Here is a 6167-nt window from a genome sequence, read left to right on the forward strand (position 1 = left end):
CACACCTGTAATCCCAGCACTTTGGGAGGCTGAGGTGGGTGGATCACCTGAGGCCAGGAGTTCGAGACCAGCCTGGCCAACATGGTGAAACCCCGTCTCTACTAAAAATACAAAAATTGGCTGGGCCTGGTAGCGGGTGCCTGTAATCCTAACTACTCAGGAGACTGAGGCAAGAGAATTGCTTGAACCCAGGAGGTGGAGGATGCAGTGAGCTGAGATCGTGCCATTGCACTTCAGCCTGGCCGACAAGAGCAAAACTCTGTCTCAAAAAAAAAAAAAAAAAAAAAAAGGACCTGTTTGAGTGAGAAGGGAAGGTCTCCCATCGTGGTCCCATGATAAACTTTGGCGTCACACAGACCTGGGTTTGAATCCCAGCTCTACTCACTTCCAAGTTTGTGGTTTTGAACAAGTTCCTTATCTTCTCTGGTTTGGGCTTTGTATCTGAACAACGGGTATAATAATGCCTCCTCTGACACTAGAGAAGTAACAGTATACAATGTCCACATACAGACTTAGCTGAATTCATTGAGCTCTCACTATCCACTAGGCCCCAACCTAACCCCTCCCACCTCTAACTTCATTTGCTCCTCATCACACCCCATGGGGTGGATACTCAGAGTTGAGTCACCTGCCTGAGGTCATGCAGCGTGGAGGTGGCAGAGCTGGGGTTCCGTGGCCTGCCTGAGCTCCCCTTGCCCTTCTCTTTCTCAGTCCTGCTCGTGCTTGGCTGTGGCTGCAGTAGTTCTGATCTTGCAAAGAGCTTCAAGGTGAAGCTGGATTCAGGATTCTGCAGGGATTCTCTAGCAGCCTCCATTATTCCCAGGGGAGTGCGGGCAGCTGGGGGCTCAGGGTGTGGGTCCTCTTGACTCTCTCCCTGAGGCATAAATAACCCTTTGTCTCAAACCCTTTTTTTTTTTTGAGACAGAGTCTCATTCAGTTGCACAGGCTGGAGTGCAGAGATGCAATCTCAGCTCACTGCAGCCTCTGCCTCCTGGGATCAAGAAATTCTCCTACCTTAGCCTCTCAAGTAGCTGGGCCTACAGGCCTGTGCCACCATGCCTGGCTAATTTTTTTATTTTTAGTAGAGATGTCATCCTCACCATGTTGGCCAGGCTGGTTTTGATCTCCTGGCCTCAAGTGATCCACCCACCTCAGCCTCCCAAAGTGTCGGGATTATAGGCGTGAGCCACTACGCCTGGCCCCTCAAAGTTTTTTTAATCCCTCAAGCTTGTAGAATCTTCTCTGCTGGGGCAATGATACTCTCCTGGAGCTTGCCAGGGAGCTGGGCTTCAGGAGACATTTGGCTGGTGCTCCCAGCCCCCTCTCCACCTGGTGGCTGGTGGTGTGGCCTGACCCTGAGATGGCCAGTTGGTGGCTGTTGGTGGGCCCTGGGGTATCCCCAGAAGAATCCCTGCAAACCTGCCTGGCAGGCAGCACCAAAGGCACATCGCCCTAGAGACTCGTTTCCTGGAGCGTCTCTCTCTCATTTTGGGGTCCCCCATCCCAAAGGCAGACCCCAAGACAGTGCTTGGTACAGGTAGTTTATGTAGGGCTTGATTCTGGGAACCAGGGGAAGAGAAGAGAGGATTCAAGTGCTACAAGTTAGCCTTTGCTGTGGGGGACAGTGGTCCCTCTTGCTGGAACATTCTGAGACGCCTTAGGAAATGCATCTCTGAACTGTCCACCAGGGGGATGGAACATTTACCCATTAGCCTGTGTCCCTGCCAGTAGAGGTGGCCCCAGGGGTGTTAACTCCCCTGCGTCTGGACTGTGCATCTGTGAGTCCCTCCGCTGCTTCAGAGAAGGAGTTCCAAGTGCTGTGAGGTGACCCTTGCAAGATGTTGTTGGGGGTCTTTGTAGAATTGGGCCCTGCAGCAGCGGCTGGAGAAGGCATGGCAGGGGCAGTGAGAGGATTTGCAGAGGGGTAGAATCCGCCAGTGTCCCCGGCTTTTTTTCTGTGTGCTGACCAAAAATCAGAGTGCCTTGACCCAGGGCCTGTGACCCAGCCAGCTTCAAGTTTTTTCACAGCAGGTTTGAACCCAAAGCACAGCAGGTTCAGTGCCTTGAACATTCCTAGGCACTGACAAAGATATCTAGGGTTACTAGAAAGAAATTGTCCCAACTCTTAGCCAAATTCCTTAAGCCCTCATGTAAATTCCGTACCTCACCCCCTCGCTGCTGACATAACCTCAGTAGATGCCCCTTTTCTCTCACGGTCCCTCAGAGGATTGTCATAGCACTCTGTAAGTTCCCTAATGAGTGTTTTGCATGGACCACCCTGGTGTTTAGGGCTTCTTTTTTTTGAATCTCTGGCCCTGTCTTAGTACAGCTTGGGGCGCTCCTTTGCAGGAACTTCCCTGCCATTGTTTTTTGGGGTGATCCCAGCTGTGGATTTGCAGGGACGAAACAATAGGCGTGAAGGAGGGTGCACACCTGCATCTCTGCCTTGCTGGGTCACTCAGTCCCCCACCCCTGGCCCGGGAGTGCTGAGGGGTACCCTGCAGTAATAGTCCCTCTCAGTCCCTAGACTCCAAGACCACAGCTGGACTACCATGTTTTTTGTGTCTTCCATGTTTTTTGGGGATGGAGTCTCGCTCTGTCACCCAGGCTGGAGTGCAGTGGCACGATCTTGGCTCACTGCAACCTCCACCTCCTGGGTTCAAGTGATTCTCATGACTCAGCCTCCAGAGTAGCTGAGATTACAGGTGTGTGCCAACAGGCCCGGTTAATTTTTGTATTTTTAGTAGAGTTGGGGTTTTGCTGTGTTGGCCAGGCTGGTCTTGAACTCCTGAACTCAAGTCATCCACCCACCTCAGCCTCCCAAAATGCTGGGATTATAGGCATGAGTTACCATGGCTGGGCATTTTTGTGTCTTTCTTGATGAGCGCCTGCTCTGTTCCAGTCCTGTGCTGGGCATATTCACTTCTTTCTTTCTTTCTTTCTTTCTTTCTTTCTTTCTTTCTTTCTTTCTTTCTTTCTTTCTTTCTTTCTTTCTTTCTTTCTTTCTTTCTTTCCACTGTGTCTTGCTCTGTTACCCAGTATATTAGTCTGTTGTCACACTGCTGATAAACACATACCTGAAACTGGGAAGAAAAAGAGATTTAATTGGACTTACAGTTCCACGTGGCTGGGGAGGCCTCAGAATCACGGCAGGAGGTGAAAGGCACTTCTTACATGGTGGTGGCAAAATAAAATGAGGAAGAAGCAAAAGCAGAAACCTCTGATAAACCCATCAGATCTCGTGAGACTTATTCAGTATCACAAGAATAGCATGGGAAAGACTGGCCCCCATGATTCAGTTACCTCCCGCTGGATCCCTCCCAAAACACATGAGAATTCTAGGAGATACAATTCAAGTGGAGATTTGGGTGGGGACACAGTCAATCACCATATCACAGCCATATCACCAGGCTGAAGTGCAGTGGCACAATCACAGCTCACTGCATCCTTGAACTCCTGGGCTCATGTCGCCCTCTCCCCTCCAAGCAGTGGGACTACAGGCTTGAGCCACCATGTCTGGCTATTTTTTTTTTTTTTTTTTTTTTTGAGAAGGGGGAGCGCTTGCTGCTTTGCCAAGACTGGTCTCGAACTCCTGGCCTCAAGCAGTCTTCCCACATCCCTCCCAAAATGCTGAGATTACAGGCGTGAGCCACCACACCTGGCCACTTTAACATCTTATTTGATCCTCTCAATTCTACAAGGCAGTTGTTACTTTCCTCTGCATTTTACAGGGGAAGAAACCAGACTCAAAGAAGTAAAGAAACAAGCCCCAGGTTACTTGGCTGGGCAGGAGTTGGGTCAGGATTAGCAACCAGATGTCCTTCCTGCCCCCCAACCCCCACCATCACGTCCCCTGCATCCCTACTTCCATCCCCTGCCTCTGCAGCTCGGCCTTCCAGACCAGAGCACCCAGGTGAAAGGCAGGCACTATATTTTCCAAGACAGGGAGCCTTGGGGAGGCGCCGAGTGGGAGGAGATGAAGTAGGTGGCCATAGCTCTGCCAGGTAGGGGCTGTGCCCACTCTTAGTCCTGACCGCCCCCCACCTCAAACCATCCTGCAGCCCTCAGTCTTGTCTCTCCACCATCTCTTCGTTCCCGCCCTAGACCCCCAGAGGATCCTCATGGCCCATCTAGTCTGGACTTCCCTTAAAGTAGAGAAATCCTTTGTTGAAATGACATCTTCCATGGACTCCCGGCACACCACACAGATTAGAGCGGGTCTGGTCTGGTGGCAGTCAGGGACAGGGTGCCACTTTCTCTTCCTCCTATTTAAGATGCCCTGAGGCCACTGTGGAGAACCCTGGGGTCCCAAGGAATGCACTTTGAAAACCCCTAGTCTGGTCCATACCCGTCCTTGAGCGGGTGGGGGAAGGGGACCCAGATGACTTGTTCAAAGTCATCTGAGGAGTCAGGGGCAGAGGCAAAGCCTGAGTTGCATGGCGTCTCAGGCACGTGTCCCCAGAGTCCTCTGCATTGCCAGGGGGTCTCCATGGAGCCTTCCAGAGCTGCACTTTGTGAAATCCCCTATGCAAATGCCACGCCTGCCCGCGTGCTGCGTTTGCTCACAGCTTCAGAGGCTGGTGCTTCCAAAGCCTTATCACTAAAGCAGGCATCTCATTCCGGGCCTCCTGCACCCTGCTCTCCAGGTGGAGATAAGGAGCGTTATCTGTCTCAGGGAGCGGAGCTCCAGGAGTGGACGTAATAAATGGTGTTTGCCAATGGGCGCTGTGTTCAGAAGAATCTCCTTGAAAAAAGACCCAGAAATAGCTCTGCGGGCTCCACATTCCCCAAGGCCTGACTTCCCCAGAAGACGCAAGGACCAGGCAATGTGAGACCTTGGAAGACCCCTGCTTTTATAGGGCCCTTTTCTCAGGGGGAGCACCCAGAGAGGCCCCTAATATGATTCAGGGATGAGCTGGGCTACCAGCTGGCAAGACGAGTACCCAGGGTCCCGTTGGCCTCCATCTGGCTGTGTGGCTCCATTAAGTCTCTGCACCCCTCCAGCCTCAGTTTCTCTATCTGTCCCGGAAGCCCTTGGCCTGGATAATCCCTGGTTCCTTAGTAGTTCAGGCAGCCTTTGTCTTCTCAACCCCATGCTGCCTTGGGATCCATGGATGCAGGTGAGGTTTGGGGGTTCCCGCCCCTGCCTGCATGCTCAGGGAAGGCTCTCCACTGCCGCCTTCCCTCCCTGCATGCTCAGGGAAGGCTCTCCACTGCCGCCTTCCCTCCCTGACAATGGCTCCCGCCTGCTCCCCTCCCAGAGGGCTGACTCCAAAGGAAGCCTGTCCTTTGTCAGCAGAGCTGCCTTGCCGGGCAAAGAGGCTTTCATCTCTGTGCATAGGACTTCCCGCCGCATCAGCAGAAACTTCTGGCTGCTTAGTGCAGGAACTAGGGGGTGGCTCAGTTGTTAAGGGCACAAACTTTGGAGTAAAGCGACCCTGGCCTTGAATTCTGGCTTTGCCACTTATTCTGTCTGACCTTGAGCTAGTTGCTTAATCTTCACTTGACTCCGTGTCCCTAACTGGGATATGGAGACTAATAACAATATGTAATTAAATTATAGGAATTACTCAATAAATAAATGATAAGTGTAAAACACCCAGCACCCTGCCTGGTGCCTGGTGCCTGGTAGAGACTCTATTGTGATAAACTGATTGCATTAATGACCTCAAGTTTTCAGTCTTTCCTATACCCAGAGGCTTTGCAATGAGACTTTGAAGTTGCTTTCACTCAAGAGGCAGAGGTGATCTCCCATCCTCTGTACCTGGTCTGGCTTTATGATGTGCCATGGCCATAGAATGTGGTAGAAGCAATGATGGGCCAGTTCAGAGTCTAGACCTTGTACATTTCCAGCATTCAAGGCATGCTCTTGCACTTCCGTTGTTGTCAGGAGAACATTCCTGGCTACCTAGTGGAGAGGAGACATGGGGAGGAGCTGAGTTGCCCTAATTGAAGCCAGCCCAGATCAGTCAACCAACCCCAAGACACAAACCAGAGCCATCCAACTGACCCATAGACTCATAAGCTTAAGATGCTTATGATGCTTAAGATGCTTAAGATGCCAGTTGTTTCAAGCCACTGAGTTTTGGGCGGGTTTGTTGTGCAGCATTGTTATGGCACTAGATAACTGATATAGATACTTGTATGATTTACCTTAGAATGACAGA

This window comes from Hylobates moloch, unplaced genomic scaffold, assembly GCF_009828535.3.
Source record: "Hylobates moloch isolate HMO894 unplaced genomic scaffold, HMol_V3 SCAFFOLD_9, whole genome shotgun sequence".
In the NCBI taxonomy this organism is placed as follows: Eukaryota; Metazoa; Chordata; class Mammalia; order Primates; family Hylobatidae; genus Hylobates; species Hylobates moloch.